We start from the raw sequence: 21,812 nt of genomic DNA, 5'->3' as shown, positions 1-21,812 counted from the left end.
AAAAAATTGGGGAAATGTAACACTCTAGAATAAAAAATATAGAACCTCTAGTAGATTGGCCATTTCAGCGCCATTTTAGCGAATCAGCTCATATAACAGCACACAATCGGGAGAAACATGAAAGGGTTACGGTCGTTTAAAATAAGCAGTTTTCATGTATTCTTTGCTTATCTTAAACAAATACATGATCTTTGCCAAAGATATGGCGATTTTTGAGCGTAGGATTGTTTTTCCAAATTTTTATATCGGCGACTTTGTTGTCGAGATTATACGCTGTTGTAATTCAATATTCGTTTCACAAGAACTTCTGTTGCTCAGCCGCATTTTCCAAATCACTGTTTAAGATGTTGCCCATTCCGTAACAGAGTCATTCTTAATTTTTCTTTAAAAATTACTGGGAATGCAAGAATGTCATAGAACAGTTTTATACTAGTGAAAATACCTGTCAGACATAAACTTCAACTGTTCGTGTTATCCAGCTGTTTTCACAAATATGCAAATTAAGAAATTCTTAAAGTGCCTATCTTTAACTATTTCACGCTTAAAGATTCCTCTAAATCTTTTCGCCTACCTTTTGGCCAAACGAAGTTTTGTGTCTCCAGACAGAATGCGCGTTATCAGCAATGAAAGTCGAAGAGATACAGAAGCTCGAGTAAAATTAAAACTGCTGTGAAATGAACATCGTTTGAGCTTGACGACTATTTATAGATTGCGCCCGTTAATTAAGTTTATTCATTTGACGATCAGATAAAAATTAATGAATGATCAGAGTTAAAAAAGTCCATTTCTAAGCACGAGAGACACGGATATTTGGGATGCTACTAAAAGTGGTAACGGGCAACCAGTAACCGGGAACGACCGGGAACCGGGAACCGGAGTCTGGGAACGAGTGTACAGCGGTAATCCGTATAAGAGTTCAAAATGGCGGACGAAAAGACAGAAACAAATGCTTTATAGTGTTACCAGACCAGATAATCCCAATATATTTGGACAGGGCCAACTGTCCTTTCAACAAATCGGAAGCCGCCTTTTGGTTCACCGATCGTGTATAAAAACACGCAGACAGAGCGATGGTTTTCGAGTTGTAATGCGAACTTATGGACGTGTATTAGAAGAATACGAATGTTTGTTTCTTTTCTAGAAGGAATCTTTCAAGCAAGGCCAGTATTCGAATCTACATTTACACACGACGCAACGCAAAGGACGGCTGTGGGAGCAAGGAGCTTGCACGCTGATCAACAGCTTCGATCGAAATAGCACATTTCGAAAATCAAATTGTTTTATTGAAATGCAATCGAATAGTAGGGTAAGTCATAATATGCTGTATTTTCCACTACAGTTGCGGGATTGGTTTCATTTGACAGGATGGAACCTATGCGTTGCGTAACATTAGCAGATATATATTTGCTTGGTTTGTTATCCGATCGATCATACGTTCGTAAATTGTTGAGTCATATTTATGCATTGTCCAACTCTCGTTAACGAAGTTCCCAAGTACATCTATCTCTTGACTTAAAAACAGTTTTTTCTGGCATTTGCAGGTTGTTAGATAGTAATATGAATGGTGAGTTTTGTTTTGCTTTTGAACCAAACAATATTTGTAGGCCACACTGAATATTTGTAGCATTTCCAAGATGCTATTCAGTATAATACAGTGTTCATCATTGTCCCTGAAAATCACTTTTTCTTCGTACACATGGTATTGCATAAAAAGAAAAATTTAAATTTAACATGTGCTATCAAAGCTGTACTGTAAATTATAAAGTACGGTTCTCCAGGGGTGTCTAATTGTACTGATTTACCCTTTTTGCAACATCCACGGAGTGTTAGGATGGACATTGAAATAAAGACAATTTTGCAATGTTGTGAATATTGATTTTCTGTATATGTCTTTCCCCAACTGCATGCATTCATTCCGAATTCATATCACAGTGAAAAAAATTAAACTGGATGCCTGCCATAAATAACAAACTGCTTACCAATGATGTGTTTTGTTGTCCTACTGCATGGTCATTTTTACAAGACACATAGTGTTTTGAATTCATTTACAGATTCACAAAAACATATCATAGTTATGACACAGAAATATATTGTAATGCAACACACTGAGCTTTGCACGAGGCCGTCAAAAGGTGTGGGCTGGAAAGAACATCCCCAGTCACTTGTACAAAACACAAAATGATCAGCAGACAGAATGAGAAAAAGAGAATTTCCAATTTATTTTCATTTTGCAGTAGATAAACACTGGTATCTATTTGTTGTCCTTTAGCCAACTGCCGAACCTGCAAAAATGAAATTCAGCTATGATCAGTGTGCTGAAATATAACAGCATACAATAAACTGGTGAAAAGCCATCACCAAATAGTTATTTTCTTTTCAATAATGGAACAAATTGACATGCAAAGTCCAAGATACCATCTGTTGTGAGAAGTACATGATCACTTTGTATCATGATTGCAATAGGAGTTATGGCATCACAGCTATTGGTTAAGTCTGCGTTTGATCCCAGTGGCCCATCAAGCCTGAGCTTAACTCGGTTTCCATAATCAGTTATAGCATTAGCGACTGGTGGTTCGGGGAGGGGTGTTGGAAATTTTCAGAAAATATTGCATGGCCTTATTAGAAGTTTTGTCTTTTCTATTACTAGCCACAAGATAAACATTAATTGACATCGTAAAAGTATTTCAACAAGTAAATTGGTGATTTCCAAGTGAGGAATTGTGCTTGAACTTTGTTAAGCATTCCTCAAGATTCAATGTGGTTCACAATTGCACTTGCCATAGTATAAATATAAAAACACACAAATTCTCCCATTGCCAAACTGTCTAAAAAATTTCTTATACACAGTTGCATGTCCTGCTGACATGAGGTTTACAACCTAGTCAGTGTGTGTGACAGAAGTTCTCTATTATCTCTATTATTGTTGCTTAACAACAGCAGCTGATATCAGCATGCATTTTAGATGCACGGCAGATGGAAGTTCGGTTAATTCACCAGAATGGAATATTCCAGATTCGATCATTTTCGTCTTCGGCATTTCGTCGGCGCAAATTATACACAGTGCGCTAAGATGTATCACACGAACAGAACTTAGCCCAGGAAAAGAAAAGAACCGACCATCTATAAAGAAATCTTGGTTGTTCGTGGAACAGTTGGTTTGGTACGCGTAGTATTGCCCCGTCATGATCATCCAACTTCTAAAAAAGTCTACCAAAAATCCAGGTTATCTACCTTGCCCAGATTTTGCACACGTTTAATTACAACTCCAGGAAAAATCTTTGAATATAAGAAAATATTAATGATCATTCACCTACCTTGCAACTCGTCCCAAAATTCCGCCTAAACAGCACCTTCGTAGCGAAAAAAACACACGAAAAGTCGATTTATCATGCTGTTTGCTCCGACGATCGAGTTCGAACACTAGTTCCCAGACCCTTTTCCGTGTTTTCGTCCGCTGTCGCAGTGATCTTGGCATCCCCCAAATTTAGGCACCCCCGTTCCCAAGATCCCTAGTGAATTTGGCATCCCCTGAGGGGATGCCAAGATCACTAACAGCAGACTGGGGCACAAACCACAATTCCATTCAAAAACCATTTTGCCTTATGAGAAAGCTTTGTCTTCATAAATTTAATCGTTCTTAGCAAACAGTATTGACGACTTCGCAAATATTCGCAAAGCTATACAAACCGTTTGATTCAAGTCCGCGCAATTTGTCTTAGAACCGAACACGCGCCGAAATCCCTTACACTAACACGCACATGGTGCTTATCGCTAAACCTTTAATATTTCAAACAAGCTTCCAATTTGCTCGATGGATGAACATTTCAAATGCGAACATGATCAAGAAACTGACAAAGGACTGTCACGCAATATAGCAACTTGATATGAATGCGATCGCCAGACGTGAAAACTGACCTCTCGAGTCTGTGAACTTATCTCTTTTGTGGGACGATTAAATGCGGGCCGGCCTGTGTCGTCTCGTCTGGTCGTCTGCTCACTCGAGGTGTTGTCGGGCGTCTCTCGGGGCGCCCTGTGAGCGCGGGGTGTCGTCACTCCCCGCGTCTGTCGGGGTGTCTGCGTGACCGGCGCCGCCGCGGGTCCCTCTCCGCTCGGTCTCCGTCTGTCGATGCTTTTGTTTGGGCTCTGCCCCCCCCTCCCCCCTTCTCTCTCCCCTTCGCCACTCCTGCTCTCTGTCCTCTTCTCCGTCTCTCGTCGCCGGGCATTCTCGCGGGCCTCCTGCCTCTGCGCTCGCAGTGGTTTCTGTCGTGGTGCTGTTTTTTTTTTTCTCTTTTTTTTTGTGCGTGTTTTCTCTTTCCCCTCACTTTCTCCTCTTCGGTGTTTCCACTTTCTTTTGCCGTTAGTTCCTCCGTCGTCTCGGCCAATTGTCCACACATGTCGTCGTCTCGTCATTAATTATCTCTTTTGTTTGTATTGTTATGAGCAAAAGGTTTTATTGCAGGTTAGGGTTAGTAAATACTGGGTGAACTTAATGACGGCACGAAGATGAAAAAAATTTATGAACAAAGCTTTGTGATAAAGCAAAATGGTTTTTGAGTGTAATTGTGGTTTGCTTCGCTTGCCCCAGTCTGTTGTATTCAACGCTGTTAGTGATCTTAGCATCCCCTCAGGGGATGCCAAATTCACTAGGGATCTTGGGACGGGGGTGCCTAAATTTGGGGGATGCCAAGATCACTGCGACACCGCCATTTTGAATTTTTATACGGATTACCGCTGTACACTCGTTCCCAGACTCCGGTTCCCGGTTCCCGGTCGTTCCCGGTTACCGGTTCCCCGTTACCACTTCTAGTAGCATCCCGGATATTTGTTTCAGAAGCATTAATGCATAGAAATACCGGTTTATAATTGACTGTTGACGCGGTTAAAAAATACTCGGCTTCCAGCGGTAAATCTGCATTTATAATAGCTGGGAGTTTGGGGTATTTTTTTGGTGATGATGTTGGGGAGGGGGGAGGTGGAAGTGGTGCCTCTGTATCCTCCTTTTTCCTCTGACACAGTGGCCTGAATTTGAAAAAGAAAAAGAGCTCATCTGTTAATATGTATAATGCGAGCTGATTTCGAAATAAACATGACTTTACGTTTATGTCATCAGTAATTTTAGCGTTCGAAGAAGGCGTGGCTTAGTCGCGGCAAGAAGAGCTAACAGATTTTCCTCATTGAAATGAAATGAATGTCGAATCAATTCTTTTTAGGGCAAGTTAAAAGTAACAATTGTTTTTTCGTCCAGATTTTTACAAAAAGAGAACGGGTGAGCACTTGGCTGTTTTTGTTATCTCGGACTTTTTTTATTACAGTCGAACCCCTCCATAAAGACATCTCTCTAATACGGCCACCTCTATTACGGACAACCTCCGATGCCCCGACAAAATTCTCATTTATTTTCTTTAAAAAAATCTCCATTTGTTCGAAAAAGGCGTGGCTGAGTCGTGGCAAGAACAACACAATAGCAGTGGAGCTAATGCATTTTCCTCGTTGAGCTAAAGTGAGTGTCAAATCAATAAAATCAATTCTTTTTAGACCAAGTTAAAAGAAACAAATGTTATGTTTTTTGTCCGGATTTTTATAAAACAGAGCGGGTGAGCAGTGTTTTTGTTATCTCGATCGGAGTTTTTAATTATTTCCAATTGAATGCTTTCTTTACAATTTATCACCCTCCCCGAGGGATAAGTTGGAGCTCTTCAGTCAAATATAAATTAATGAAAATTTGATTTATTTTGATACAATGTTTTGAAACAACCAGGTGATGCGTCATGACTTACATCACGTATGTCCTTATCCCCGACCTAGGTGAAGAAAGGGAGTATGAGAGTACAGAGGCTTTCCGAAGAACTCAGTCAACGCAATATCCCTCCAAAAGCTCGAACCGGGATTTAAAAATCTCAAAAAGGTGTTAATATGAATTGTAAATCCACTCATAGAGGTCTGGCCTTGCTAAAACCTGGAGAGAGAAAAAGACAGTGGCCAGATAAATGAAAGCTGCTCGAGATGGCGTTGTTGAGCAGATCCTGTAAAATTCCCCTTATAATCCTTTTCTCTCATAAGCCCTCCCAATCAAAGGCCCATATATTTCTTCCAAGTCAACTGTCAAAGTTTAAGGCCACTTTTTTCCTACCAGGTTGCACCCAAACCACGTTTAAAAAAACAGGCTTTTTAAAGTACGTTTTAGTAAAGCCATACCTCTATGATTAGATTTACTGCAATTCATACCAAAATCTTCTTGAGATTTTCAAATTTTATTAAATCTTGGTTCACTGCCCCTTTTAATCATTAATTTAATTCAAATCAGTTTATAAAAACGTATTGCAGACAACACTACATTTCGAGAAAATTTCGCATTTCGCTTTAAGCAACCGCACCCCCCCCCCCCCCCCCCTCGCACCCCACCCACGGATAAAAGACCTACCGCATTTAGAAGTCCACACTTCTTACCAAACTGTACAACTCCAGGGCTTATACGAGCGGATTTTTGCACTTTCTTACAGGGTTAGGAAGCTTGATGGCCTAATGGTCACTGCGCTGGCTCTGGACCAAACAGTCCTGGATAGAGCTTTTGGGGGACAATGCGTTAAGTTCTTTGGAAAGCCTATCGTCTCCCATAGTCCCTTTCTTCGCCCAGGTGTAAAATGATTACCAGTCATTTTTTGCTCTTCGGGAAGGGAGGTAACCCTGCGATGGACTAGCATCCCATCCGAGAGGAGTAAAAAATACTCGTAGTCGCTTCACGTTGTGGAAACGGGAATAAGCTCCGGCCTGATGGGCCACTAGGCTCGTAACCTACCTATTGAGAGACCTGGCACGACAACTACATAAATGGACCGAGCGGCCATAGTTTTTTTATCGCGAATTGAGGCGGGGCGCTCCCACATTAATGGGTGGCTTGGCATGACGAAGAGTAGTTGATAACCCATTCCCCGAACTGGGGGAATGGGTTATTGTTTTATCAATAACTGACGTTTCATTAATTTATATTTGACCGATGAACTTCAACTTATCCCTAGGGGAGGGTGATAAATTGTAAAGTAAGCATTCAATTCGAAATATAGTTGAACCTCTCTAACATGGACACAGAAGGGACAGAGCAAAGTGTCAGTATTAGAGAGGTGTTCGTATTATAGAGATCACCACTATGACGTCCATTTGACTTTATTGACAGCTGAGAGTATTTAGTTACTCGAAATGTTCTGCAACGTAATGCTGCAGGTAAAAAAAAATAACACTAAGCAAAAATCCGAAATGGTCTAAGATGAATAAAGCGTTACGTTGTTGATTTTGAAATCATATAAAACAGGAAACTGCATTACAAACACAAAATGGCATCACCTGATCACCGAAGTGTCCGTAATAAAGAGGTTAAGTTATATGAATTTGTTCCCTGAGGCCGAGATTTAGTGTCCATTGTCCGAATAAGAGAGGTTCCGTATTATGGAGATTTTTTTTAAAGAAAATAAATGAGAATTTTGTCGGGGCATCGGAGGTTGTCCGTAAAAGAGGTGGCCCTATTAGAGAGGTGTCCTTATGGAGAGGTTCGACTGCATTAATAAAAAAAAGTCCGAGATAACAAAAACAGCCAAGTGCTCACCCGTTCTCTTTTTGTAAAAATCTGGACGAAAAAACATTTGTTTCTTTTAACTTGTCCTAAAAAGAATTGATTTGACATTCATTTCAATTCCATGAGGAAAATCTGTTAGCTTCACTGTTATTACGATATTCTTGCCGCGACTGAGCCACGCCTTCTTCGAACGCTAAAATTACTGATGACATAAACGTAAAGTCATGTTTATTTCGAAATCAGCTCGCATTTAACAGACGAGCTCTTTTGTTCCAAATTCAGGCCACTGCGCCAGCGAACAAAAGAGGATACGAAGGCACCACTCCCCCCCCCCCCCCCCAACAACATCACCAAAAAAAAAACATCCCATACACCCAACAATTATAAATGCAGATTTACCGCTGGAAGCCGAGTATTTTTTAACCGCGTCAACAGACAATTATAAACCGGTATTTCTATGCATAAATGCTTCTGAAACAAATCTCCGTGTCTCTCGTGCTTATAAATGGACTTTTTTAACTCTGATCATTCATTAATTTTTATCTGATCGTCAAATGAATAAACTTAATTAACGGGCGCAATCTATAAATAGGCGTCAAGCTCAAACGATGTTCATTTCACAGCAGTTTAAGGGCCTCTTCACATGAGCCCGGTTTACGGGCTGTCTCAGTTACCAGGACGGATTTTGACCTCTGTTCATATGGAAAATTTTAGCCCGGTTGACGGGGATAAAATTCAAGAAACGAAGGCAAAATGGCGACACATAAAGTTGCATCTTTCGCGACTATCGTAGCTTTATTGACCCTTGTAACTTTATTAATAAAGCTAATTCGCATATTTCTGAAGTGGAAATAGATACAAGGCAAAATTAAACCATTTGGACCACCCAATTACGAAAGGGAAGCTATTTTCTCAAAAAAAGTTGCGTCCCGGCGACCGGGCTGGAGCGTTCATATGGGAAAATTTTTTTCCCGGTTGTCGAGATCTCGGTTGCAGAAGCCGAGATATCGGTAACCGGGCTGGCCCACCTTCTCATATGAACACATCCAAAATTTTACAAGAAAATAGGAGTGAACCGAGATCTCGGTAACTGGGCCAGCCCGGTCAACCGGGATCATATGAAGAGGCCCTTAGGGCCTCTTCACATGAGCCCGGTTTACGGGCTGTCTCAGTTACCAGGACGGATTTTGACCTCTGTTCATATGGAAAATTTTAGCCCGGTTGACGGGGATAAAATTCAAGAAACGAAGGCAAAATGGCGACACATAAAGTTGCATCTTTCGCGACTATCGTAGCTTTATTGACCCATGTAACTTTATTAATAAAGCTAATTCGCATATTTCTGAAGTGGAAATAGATACAAGGCAAAATTAAACCATTTGGACCGCCCAATTACGAAAGGGAAGCTATTTTCTCAAAAAAAGTTGCGTCCCGGCGACCGGGCTGGAGCGTTCATATGGGAAAATATTCTTCCCGGTTGTCGAGATCTCGGTTGCAGAAACCGAGATATCGGTAACCGGGCTGGCCCACCTTCTCATATGAACACATCCAAAATTTTACAAGAAAATAGGAGTGAGCCGAGATCTCGGTAACTGGGCCAGCCCGGTCAACCGGGATCATATGAAGAGGCCCTTAATTTTACACGAGCTTCTGTATCTCTTCGACTTTCATTGCTGATAACGCGCATTCTGTCTGGAGATACAAAACTTAGGGCCTGTTTACATGGAGGGAGGGTGCCCCGGCTAACCGAGTTACCCGGCTAGAAGGGATGAAACATAGCCCGCCTTTACATGCAGAATTCACAGCCCTTCTACCCGAGTTGAGACAGCGTCATTGAGCGTGTCACAGCGTGGGAAAACCATGTAGCTCCAAATGATTTTAGAAAAATATGACTTTTTACTAAATAATCAAGGCTAGCCGTCTTCAAACCTATTTTATTTTGATGTGCAAGCTCTTAGAACTTTAGTACGTCCATTTATGGGGAAATTCAATCGAAATTCAACAGTCTTTGGCCGCCAAATTGAAATTAAATTTGTTGTTTCGTGAGTTAGGATAATCATTCCTACGAAAATTTCGAATTAATTAGCTCTTGCTCAAAGAAAAAATTTTCCAGCCTACAGATAAAACTAATTTGATCTAATTTTGGTCAAATAGCACTGTTTGGGTCCAGAATTTATACATTTTATGCCATTAACTTCAAATTTAGTTTAAAAACACGCGCGAAAACTTATCCCGGCAAGCCGGGATAGCTCGGGCATAACCGTTTACATGGCAAAAAGCTATCCCGCCTAGAAGGGTGCCCCGGGCAAGTAGACCGAGTGCCCCGGCAAGGCGGGTTACCCTTCTAGCATGTAAAGGCTTCAATACGTTTTCTTAAGAAACGTATGAAAAGTTGGCTCGCCCAGGGTAGCTCGGTTAGCCGGGTAACTCGGTTAGCCGGGGCACCCGCCTTCCATGTAAACAGGCCCTTAGTTTGGCCAAAAGGTAGGCGAAAAGATTTAGAGGAATCTTTAAGCGTGAAATAGTTAAAGATAGGCACTTTAAGAATTTCTTAATTTGCATATTTGTGAAAACAGCTGGATAACACGAACAGTTGAAGTTATGTCTGACAGGTATTTCACTAGTATAAAATTGTTCTATGACATTCTTGCATTCCCAGTAATTTTTAAAGAAAAATTAAGAATGACTCTGTTACGGAATGGGCAACATCTTAAACAGTGATTTGGAAAACGCGACTGAGCAACAGAAGTTCTTGTGAAACGAATATTGAATTACAACAGCGTATAATCTCGACAACAAAGTCGCCGATATAAAAATTTGGAAAAACAATCCTACGCTCAAAAATCGCCATATCTTTGGCAAAGATCATGTATTTGTTTAAGATAAGCAAAGAATACATGAAAACTGCTTATTTTAAACGACCGTAACCCTTTCATATTTCTCCCGATTATGTGCTGTTATATGAGCTGATTCGCTAAAATGGCGCTGAAATGGCCAATTTACTAGAGGTTCTATAAATTTTTATTCTAGACTGTTACATTTCCCCAATTTTTTTATTAATGGAATCAATTCACCAATGAACAAGCTTTGTTCATGGTAATTGGCTAGTTCTAAATCGAGATAACAGTGGAGTTATAAGCCTTTCATTTTGTAGTAAATTTGAGGCTGTTCAAAACATCGTTAACATACCTTCGAACTTCTTGGCCGTTGATCATTCAAACTCAGCATTTGCTGAATCTATGTTGATAAATTGAAAGAAGAAAGATAGTTCTTTATAACTGTACCAAGTATGATCGAGAAACTGTGACGGCAGGTTCAGTGTCGAAGTAACAAGAACACCTTCGATCCACCATGTTGGCGGGCCGTCACGGACGCTTCAAATCGGCCTTCTCGATATTTTCCAAAATAAAAAGATTTGAAACTTTTTAATATCCATTTGGTAGTTAGGACCCTAAAACAAGACTGCATGCCAAATTTCAGCGAAATCGGTGAGGTACGGTGGCCGCGAACTTTGAAAATAGCTCGAAAGTTATGGAGTATTACACTTAATGTGTCGCCATTTTGGTTTCGTCTCTTGAATTTCATCCAATCGGGCTGAAATTTCCCATATGAACAGGCGACAAAATCCGTCCCGGTAACCGAGACAGCCCGTTTACCGGGCTCATATGAAGAGCCTCTTCTTATGACTCAGGACTCAAGGAGTAGGAAAAATTGATTGCAATTTCGTACTCTAACCGTTCTTAGTACAGAAACCTGGTTTGCTTGTCCACACATGATTTGTATGATCCCACTCGCTTTTTCTTGATCATAACGACACCATCCACTAATCATTTCTAATTTTAAAACGGCAATGTCGCTGTCCACTTTGCTGCTTTTATCTTTGTCGCTGTCGTGATTTCACGGCAGCTGTCTTGTCGTTCATCGTCATTTCAGTTCCTTCACGTCGTCGTTTGAGAGCCGTGTCTCCTGTCGGAATTTACCCCTAACAGTGCCTCATTCGTCACGACAAAAAAATTCTCCTTACCTTACGAACAGCGGACTTGTCGACAGCGTGTGTAAAAATGTCACAAAGAAACACTAAGGAAAACGTTCCTGGCTTAGCCCCGCCAAAACCCTTCGATCCTTTAGTCGGTCCGTGTCATCAAGAAAATATGTACATACGTTAATGCCTATTTAAATGCCCTGAAGGGTGACACGCTACACAGGACAAACGATTACGATCCACCGCAAATTTAAAAAAAGATCTCAGAATTCATAACGTACATTAATCACATTGAAACGATATAGATTTAAAAACCACTGAAACACTAAGTACAATCTATTTCACCACATTGGATCAATACCAACAACGATAAGCAAATACAGACCACTCGCCACGCACGCAAAAAAAGCATAAACATAAACTCAAATAAACATTAGCATAAGCATAAGCATAAGCGTGCGAAGCGTGAACCTGAATGACAAAAGCATAAGATTAAGGTCGCGGGGCACACCTACAACATGAATAAATTCATGAAGCGAAATTTTGCTTGACCTGCATCTTTTAAAACGCTTATTTCTCTGTTTTTACAGAGACATACAGAAATGATTAAAGGCTATAAATGTGATCTATTATTTGGTAGATTGCGATGTTATAACCTCGTTAGTTCCAAATTGGGAAGAACTTGGTTTTGGGGTAGAGTTTGCGGAACGAGTAGGAGACAGCACACTGTGATCTTGTCAAAAACTAATCAGTCAATCCCTTTAGAGTGTCATAACAGAAGCGGATTTTTTAATTTAAAGTTTGCCAGCAAGTTATGGTGGTTTAAATGTGCAAATTTGAATTCAATGCCTTCTCTCTTTTTTAAAAGCGCTCTTTTAGAATTCCGCTTCTGTTATGACACACTACAGTATTCCTAGTTTACCTCTCTGCAGTGGCAGCTCATGAAGTTCTGTATCCGCGCTGTATTCTCAGCCCCAAAATTGTCGGAAAAGTCCAAACTTTGAGATTTCCGAAGGTCTCCCGATCAAAACACGGTTTCCAAATGGTAATTATGGTAATTATATTCCACGCTTTAATTGTGAGAACAATGCTTTTTTAACAAAAAAAGACACGATTGTTTATCAGTGAATATTATTATGATAACTCTGAGTTACACGAATATTAGGCCATAGACTTCCTTTAATCTATATTAATGTTCCCAACCCATGAAATCAAAACAAGACAATCAATGGGGGAAAAGGGGTAAGGGATGAAGTGCTCGAGTTGCCAATCAGAATCATCAATAGGAATCATGCAGGGTACATGTATCACAGGTTAGTTGGTTGGCAACGAGAGACTGGAATCCTCTCCTTCCTTTCAGGACGCCCTAGTTCCCAAGAACCTGGGGTCCTAATCTCTAGGACCCTTGGGAACAAACACAACCACATGCCCTGGTTCCCAAGAACCTGGGGTCCTAATCTCTAGGACCCTTGGGAACGTTCCCAAGAACCTGGGGTCCTAATCTCTAGGACCCTTGGGAACAAACACAACCACATGCCCTAGTTCCCAAGAACCTGGGGTCCTAATCTCTAGGACCCTTGGGAACAATCACAACAACCAACAACAGCAACACTGGGGGGCCCCACTATAAGGGGAAAGCTGACCCTGTGAGGCTATGGGGCAAAAGGGCGAATTGTACAGAGCACTTTATCCCCTCCCGTGGTTTATTAACTTTAAGAAAAAACAACGCTTAGTTAAGATGGTCTAGATCTATTGAAGAAGTTCAGAAGAGACAGTAATCGAATAACAGAATGGTCGAGTTAGTATATGCCAGCTCGACACTAAAGCTAACGGTTACATGTATATCAATGTCTCAAAAGCAGACACATTGCTCAAGTCCAACGGCTCTAAGCCTGGGCTAGTATACAAAATGGTAACAACAACAAAAACAATGTTTCTGTAAGCAGGCATCCTGCTTAAGTCCATCAGCTTTAAGCCTGAGTTAGTGTACCAGAATGTAGCAATATTAAAACAATGTCTCTATACAAATGTAAGCAGGCATGCTGCTTAAGTCCATAAGCTCTAAACTTAAGTTAGCATACAAAATGGAAATAATAATTATTATTATAATGTCCAGAAATGCAGACTTGCTTCTTTAGTCCATCAGCTATGGCTAATAATATAATAATAACAATATAATAATAATAATAAACACCCTCAACATAGCCGGATATGTGCGTAGAATTAGAACATTGCCTAAATTTTTACAAATATTATGCTAAAAGAGAACCAAAGAGGGTTGGGTGGGTGGGAATTATTGTGAAAACTCTTCTAGGGAGCTCAGAGAATTTGAAGTAAAACTACTCATGTCTAGATAAAACCGCATGATCTTGATTGACATAATAGAATAGGGGGCGATGTGATTGGCCAGCCCGAATAGCGCATCATACTCTAGAAGTGAATTTGACCTTTGAATGTAACGCAAGAGTGATAGTCTTGCAGCATATTGCGTGACGGATCTGCATATTTGAATGGAGTGATCTTATGACTTCTCTGAACTCCTTTCATGGTTGTCACATTAACTTTAATTTATGTTACATATAAATTGGCATTTATATTACATATAAATTTGCTTAAACGCATAAAGTTAAGCGTTGTTATAAATTGGATAAAATCTCGTAAGAGTTCAAGCATTTTTATGTTTTAGAAATGAAATAAACATGGGAATTTTTCAGAGCCCTACTTTTCTTTTGAGTAAACATTTTTTTCACAAACAATACCACACATCAAATCACGCGCGCGCGCTCATATTTTTATGCAAATACTCGCTCGTTAAGTTGTCGATGTCAGTCGTTGCACTTCGTGCATACGCTTTAAATAAATGCATAATGATAAGCCAAAGGTGTCCCCCGCGACTTAAGCACAAGAAAATGGAAGCATTTCCTTTTTCTTATGCTTATGATTGTGTTTATGCTTATATCTGTGAACCGGCCTTAAGAGAGGGTGTCAATGGAATAATTTACATTTTAAAAAGCTGAAAATTTATTTTCATTGTTATAAAAGTTGAAAATTAATCTCCATTGTTGTAAAACATATTTAAGGCCTTGGGATCATTCTCAGATGTCAACTCATGTAGGACAAATTCGGCAGAAACTTCTGTCACTTGAAAAGTATTGACACTAGCCGACTTGAAAAGTATTGTGGTACTAAGACGCATAAAAGACAAGGGACACAAGACACAAGATCTTGACACTTTCACTTCGTGGCTAGAATTTTTTTCCGGGTAACATTTTTTTTAAAGCTGTGGGTTAATTTTTTCAATTCGTACCTAACGGCTAGCCCCATTGAAACCCTCTTAAGACTCGGCGCCATGTTAGAATTTTAATATTGAGTCAAAATATCGAAATTGGCTTACTTATCACACACATTCTGGAGAGAAAATAGGTTTTGCTAATAGATTTTGGAAATGTATTTGTCTTAATGCAATTGAAAATCTTAACTTGACAGTCAGGACTTGACTAGAGACAATAAGCCGCTTATTTAACTTCGACGAGTACCACCGACCACGGACACCGCGGCAGAACGTCTACGCATGCGCTGAATTTAGCATCTTTCCAGTCACTCAACGGGCTTCACTCGTCGACACTCGTCATATCCAAGATAAAAAGAAACTGTGTTAAACATATCCGGATTCACCAAATTATGAAAAGACCCTTCAATCAGAGGTCTTCACTGGCTCACCACTGTATCAACTTTACTTCCTAGACTCCACTTGTACTGTATGTGTGTACAACCTCCAAATGATAACAATATTTTGGACTTATTGGACATACTTTGCATCACGGATTGTACAGTAAGTGTAGACAAAGAGTACAACAAGCTACTGTATCAACCTTACTTCCTGGACTTCACTTGAAGTGTGGCATTTCCCCTAAAATTTAATGACAATATTTTGGACTTATTGGACTTATCCTGCATCACAGATTTTACAGTCAGTGAAGAAAACTATCTGAGCTGCATTTAAACAAGAGTTAATCAAGATACATTATTTCAAGACATTATTTTTCTGCCAAAGTTGTGGCAGCTTCCTGGCTCTTTAGTACAGTTGCACACTATGTTGCATTAAACATTCCATACTATGTTGCATAAAAAACATTGAGTTAGCATTGTACAAGTTTAAATGTCAATTGTGTGATCAAAGCAGCTTAATATTTGACTTTTATTATTATGAACATTGGTTAGAAACTAACCTTACCTTGGAATGCACAACTTAATAAAGAATACCAACGGACTTTTTTCCCTTCTATTAGACTGGGACAACTTTCCTAAAAGTGAACTTCTGTCGGCAAATTCGAGGAAAAGTTGGTAAACACACTTTTCTAGATGAAAATTATGCTCTGAACACGAAAATTTTGTTTACCAAGCTGGATTCGGCCATTTTGACCTTAACATCAGTCATTTTAATTAGCATACACAATTAAGACATGAAAGCGAGGCTATGAGTCATATCTCCTTACAAAACACACAAAAAAGGTTTAAATTTTACCCAGATCAGCAGAAGATACATAGAGTGTTTATTAGAAAGATTCTATGTCTACGACATGTTGATTACGTGGTCTTCTGGTCACGTAATTCTTGAAAAGGAGGCTAGAGTTTATATCGTAATTACGTGGAGGGAGGTGCACAATAGTTGTCGAAACAGCGAAAAAGGAGTTGAAACACTAATTGTTTTCTTGTAGCTTATGAAAATAGAGCAAGTGAATAAATTGAAAGTTAACGTAAAATCCATTGTGAGTTTTGGTCACGTGACTGGCGTTTCGATTATCGAATTCCACGTCAGCTATTTGAAAAACATATACTAAAAATAAAAATACTTTAAGGTGGTAAATCGTTTTACTCTACTGTACCATTTACTGTTCTTGGCTTCCAATAACACCACCACTAACATCATTTTGGCAGCAGCTCTCTGCAGCACTTCTACATTTGCATGCTCCTGTGCATGGTAGTCCCACACTCCGGCAGCTACACTTCTTTGATTTGCATCCTGATTTGCACCCGCAGTTAACCATCTCATCACAACTTTCCGGTACGTGGGCAAGAGACATCAGCTTGGGCACCAGCTTGTCATTCAGTTTTGTCCAACCCATGGTCTCTGGGAGTGGAAAGGTGGGTTGTGTAACATGCGCCTGTTTCCATACCATTGCTTGGAAGTGCACCCTTTGAATATGCCATCGCGCTGCATCACTCGTCGGGGAAAGAGCTTATGGTGACCGGCATTTAGAAAACAACTTTGTGCGCGCTTCGTTGCAGCTCTCTGCGTCAGTTACTTTATAGATTCCGCAAATGAACTTCTCAACGGAACTCACGGTGGAATCATTCAGATCTCCATTTCCTAAGTTTTTCAGGAGCATGTGGCGGTCTGTGAGGGTCTTCCATGATGTTTTCTTGCTGTGGCCAGCAAAGTAGGAGACTGTGTCACAGCCGGTTATTGCATGAAAGGAGAAAATGGTTTCCACCTCTGGGATTGTTCTCTTCAGATTCCCACGAATCGTGGGAATTGGCAAATATTTGGGCTTCTTAGACGTCCCAGCTTTCATCCACAACTGCTTGCAGGTCATTTTATCAAAGTGAGAAACTAAAAGGAGAAAGACATCCATGTCTTGGGATGAGACGACAAGGAACTTTGCCTCTGAGTGTACACAATGTAGAATCATTCGAGTGTCCGCCTCTTCATGGAAACCATTAAGGCCTCTGATGTCGATGTTCGAGCGGGAACACTTGACCGTATCTTCTTCCTCGAATCCGCCACCAACGATAATGATTTTATCGGCTGGGGCTCCTGCAATTAGCTTTTCTGTGAGGAAGCGTGCAAGATCAACCTTGTTTTCATCAAGAGCCAGAAATGTTGACCAGGACTTAGGCAGAGGTACGGAGCCATCTCAATAACTCTTCTAATGAGGGCGTGGCCTCGAGAACGCTTCTTTCTAGTTGCGCACTTGATTGGTGTCTCCCTGTATCGGTCAGATGTTACATCTATTCGATCAAAATCCTTTCCAGAGACAAGAACAGCTTTCACAAATTTATCCGCGAGATCATCAAAAGTGTTACACTCTGAAGGTCGTCCCAGACTCATGACTAATGCTTGACCATCTACTACTAGTGTCGATCGTCCTGCGACTGGTGTGACCAGAGGACGTTCGGTTCCACTCGACAGCAGCTCAATCATCACCGACTTATTTCCAGTGCGCAACTGACCATTGGTATCTGCGATAGCAAGAGGGACTTCCATTAATTCATGGTTGAGGATTCGAGGTAAATCTACACTTCTACCAGCATCATACGCTCTATTGATGCGTTGAAGGATATTTCTGTCGGCCTTGATGGCGGCAGACTTCTCACTCTCTTTCTTTTGGACTTCGTAAAGAGAAGAAAATGTGGGAGCTTTATTTTTGGGCAGAGGATCCCTGAGCTTCTTATGATGTCCATCTGCTTCCGGCGTCATAAGTCTTTCCTACACAAAGGTCAACAGCTTCTCCTGCCCAAGGCTGTTTGCTTTAAGTAAGGAGTCTGCTATCTTTGTTGTTGCTACGTCTTTGGTGATGATTTTTTGCAACCTTTCAGGTACCGTTGGTTGTTGGTTGAAATTGAAAACGTTGGCCTGACGCAGCAACTCGACCACTTTCTTCTCATCGGCATTATCCCGCGGTTTCCTGGACGGGTTAGACTCATTGCAAATCATCTCCGTCATCATCGTTAACATGATACATCTTCCTTGTTAATGCAGCAATATGCGCGCGAAGGTTAAACGACAGAGTCCATCTACACAGCGCTGCTGTCGTCCTCCTAATGCCAACTATCCCTCCGCCTCTCCTTTCGGTACCATTGAGCCACTCCTGACTTTGGTCGGGATCGACCTGATTAAATCGCCGAGAGGAACCTTTCACGACCCAGTTGCCTTCGTCAAACTCGGTTTGTACCTCTTCTGGGAGCTGCTTCATTTGCGCAAGGTACACTGCCCCATCGTGCTTAATTTGTATGATCATAGCGATGGAAAAATGGCAGCATCTTGTGAAAGGCATACAGATGTAGGTCCCAAACTCCCTCTCTTTGAGCTCTGATAAACAGCAGAAGGATACAGACCATGTCCATGTACTGCAACCAGTACTGGAGATTAGGATTCTTTTCCTTCTTCACTGCGATGAATGATTATAGTAGTTCGCGGTACCTACCAGATGATAGTAGGTCAAGCAGATTCAAAAACTCTCCTTCCGTTTTTGACTGAACAGACTTCTCAAGACTTTGTTTCAGTTCGTTGTCTTTCTCTTCTATATGGGCCAAAAGTTGCGGCAGAAGTAATTGCCACATTGCCTGAAGAGTGATCTGCGAGGGCACGCTCTACGGTTCGTGGACCTAAGATACCGCTCTCTATCCAGATGGTTGGTAGTCCTGAGTCTTGGATGTGCTGGCCTAGTACTTTTAAGAAATTCATTGATGTGTGAAGACCTCCAAGGCGTGGAATAAGGACGTCTTTATACTCTGGTACCACCCATTTCAGTTCCATGAGTAATGGAAAAAGGGCTTGATCAACCGTCAACACGATGTGCTTCTGATTAAACGATTCGGCAACTTGAATGATTCGTTGTACGACTGTGTTTAAAGTGTCAACATCGTGCGCTGGTGCTAATATGATTGGCATGTACCCAACTGTACTTACTTCAAGGTCTATCGCTGTATGTGCTTCATTGAAGCTTGTCCAGCGTGACTTCGGATCCTCATTTTGCCGTTTGAGGAAAAATGCCATATCTGTTGCCTCTGCTTTTAAGGCCGCTGGCAATCTTTGATTGGTTGGTTGAACCATTTATCTTTGGCTTCGTTTAACTGCGGCTCAGCTCTACCTTCTCTGATGTACGCAGGTAATATAGCGTTCATCTTTTCTGGAACTTTGAGGGTCGCACTCTTGGTCGGCATTATGTTCTGGAGGACGCTAACTGGTTCCGGACCTCTTTGCCAGGCTGCAAACTGTGTTGCGTGAAATGTGTTTTGCCCGTCAAGTGTCCCCTCGTTGATGTCAATGTTGTCAGCGGTAAAATGAACAAAGCTTCCTTCAGCTAGATTTACAGGAATCACTGTTTTGTTTTCTGCGTCCATCGTTGAAAGTGTGTGCTTGGCGAGGGCAGTATCGACTCGACAAACCGGCATTATGAAACATTTCTACCAGTCTCTTTGATCGTGTCGCCTGACGAAGACTACTGCCAAGACCGACGTGTTTGGGTGTCCACCTCCGGCCTCCACTCACATTGAGCGGTGCGATGTATTCCTTGAATGTGGTCATGCGACTTCTAAATGAGGGAGGGATTTCAATGGCTTGCTCAGCAGCTAGGGAGCAGTAGCGGAGCCAAACCTCCTTAAGGTCCAAAATATGACCTTGTTCTGCAGACTTTTTTAACTCATCGATAAGCCCCAACAGTACTTTTCCACTTTCATCTTTTGCCACATTACTTGACCACGATACGTTTCTCATGAATTTTTTTTATAGCAATTTGGATGATATTTGCCCTCAGCCGCGATAAGGTCATTTACACTTGCCAAACGCAAAGAGACTTCGTGTTCACACTTCGCTCCTTCAAGGATCTGTTGACTCATTTTAAAAGTTGTTACTGAACACAATGTTTGCTTTTTAGGCGTTTCTCCGTCTTGACAAAACATGAATAGTTTCCAGTCGGTCGGGAGAGTTCTACTGCGAAGCGCTGTGTTTGCAGTCAGTCCAGGTGGCGAAAGATTATTTGAAGAATCTAGCGATTTTCTTAATCTACTTATCTTACCCTTATCAGTATACTTTGCATAGCAGCTCTTGTGCCATTTTAATTCCTCTGCTGTGTTCGTTTCAGCTGCATTCAATATCCTGTCGATTGTTTCTGTGTTGGCAGTGTCTCTTAATTTTCGTCGCTCCTCGGATGATTCTTTCAATGAACGCAAACCTTGCACTGTTGCGCTGAACAGGATATCCTTTTTTGACTCCTGGCAAATAATACACTCACTTAAGGAAATAACAGGCGCAGATCTTTTTAAACTCACCCGTTCTTCCATTTTCTAAATGTTAACTTTGAAAACTGTACACAACCCCTGCCATGGATCTCTCACAGTCAACTAGTTCGAATTAGCAGCCAGGCAACTTAACTTTGCCCGACTGATGCATTTAAACCTTTTGAACGAAACTCATATTTTCTTGAATGAAAATGTCTTTCCCTTGAGCCAAAACAATTAATCTCTATCAGAACTTAGCGATTTTCTCCTCTCTTAAGACTCAGCGCTTCATATTGTTTGTTTTTTCGAAATCGATAACTTCGATTTCTTTGTGATAACAATTCGATTTAGACACGCATCGGCCAGTTACGTTTCTGACCAGAATCAAACCGTAAAGCATATGAATGGGTTTGTTTCGAATGTTGAATCTAAACATTCATTGCCGTAAAGGACTGAAAAAGTCAAACCGAGTATTAGAATAACCACTTAACACCTAGAACATTGTAGATTTAATATATATTTTTTGACACTTAAATTTCTCGAATGCAAAAAAGCGCAACAAAACAAAAACACCAAATAATAAGAAAATTGTTTTAATGTGTCTTCCATTATTTAAGAAACCTCGATCAAATTATATTATAAAGATTAAGACAAGTATAGTTCGCTGTTTTGGAAAAAAAATTCGATTCCAAACAAGCTTTTAAAAAAGGAAAACAGTTCAGCCTCGTTTCCATGTCGGGTATTTGGTTCCGTTTTTATTTAACCAGATTTCGAGATTTAAAACTCAAAATCCAGCTTAATAAACAATTTTTTTCGTATTCAGCACGTAATTTTGACTTAAAAAAGTGTGTTTACCAACTTTTCCTCGAATTTGCCGACATAATTTTTAAAAGCCGCCTTTTTCTGAATTTGTCCCAGTCTATATAGAAAATGAGTCAGTCTCTAAACTATCAACACTGCTCAATACTTTAATCAGTGATATCAATTTTGGTGTTAAATTACTTGAATATCTTTTGGGCTCACATTTTCACTCACAACAATAGACCTTTTTACCTTTGTATGTAAATTGCCTATTACAAATGAGAATTATACTAGGGCCGCCAAGCGGCCTGAAGTATTAATTCGGATTATATAAACAGACGAAGTGAGAAATATATCAGACAACAAAAGGTAGGAATTTCCCAGTTAGTCCTTCAAACCACTTTTTAACGCTTAAAATATAAGGGGTACCCCCTTAGAAGCAAAACAAGGGCCTGGGTC

At 40.6% G+C, this 21,812-nt stretch overlaps 1 protein-coding gene and 2 long non-coding RNA genes across 3 annotated transcripts in view; 1 reads left to right on the top strand and 2 right to left on the bottom strand.

Moving 5' to 3' along the window:
* LOC144637978 (ATP-binding cassette sub-family C member 4-like) overlaps nt 1-11,695 on the bottom strand; it is a 38,839-nt gene extending 27,144 nt beyond the window's left edge. Inside the window, exon 1 of the mRNA XM_078497069.1 lies at nt 11,592-11,695. The gene's annotated coding sequence lies outside the window, so the exon portion shown is untranslated. The remainder of the gene's footprint in view (nt 1-11,591) is intronic.
* LOC144638056 (uncharacterized) overlaps nt 2,456-21,812 on the top strand; it is a 72,932-nt gene continuing 53,575 nt past the window's right edge. Inside the window, exon 1 of the long non-coding RNA XR_013567877.1 lies at nt 2,456-2,585. This is a non-coding gene — a long non-coding RNA (uncharacterized LOC144638056). The remainder of the gene's footprint in view (nt 2,586-21,812) is intronic.
* LOC144639393 (uncharacterized) lies at nt 12,775-13,638 on the bottom strand. Its single transcript, XR_013568151.1, has 2 exons — nt 13,103-13,638; nt 12,775-13,038 (listed from the first exon to the last, which is right to left on the bottom strand). It is a non-coding gene; the product is annotated as an uncharacterized LOC144639393 (long non-coding RNA).

The sequence above is a fragment of the Oculina patagonica genome, chromosome 14 (assembly GCF_052425735.1).
Source record: "Oculina patagonica isolate OP01 chromosome 14, crgOcupat, whole genome shotgun sequence".
In the NCBI taxonomy this organism is placed as follows: Eukaryota; Metazoa; Cnidaria; class Anthozoa; order Scleractinia; family Oculinidae; genus Oculina; species Oculina patagonica.
The sequence above is the reverse complement of the archived record's forward strand: the minus strand, read 5'-3'. Positions and strand labels throughout refer to the sequence as shown.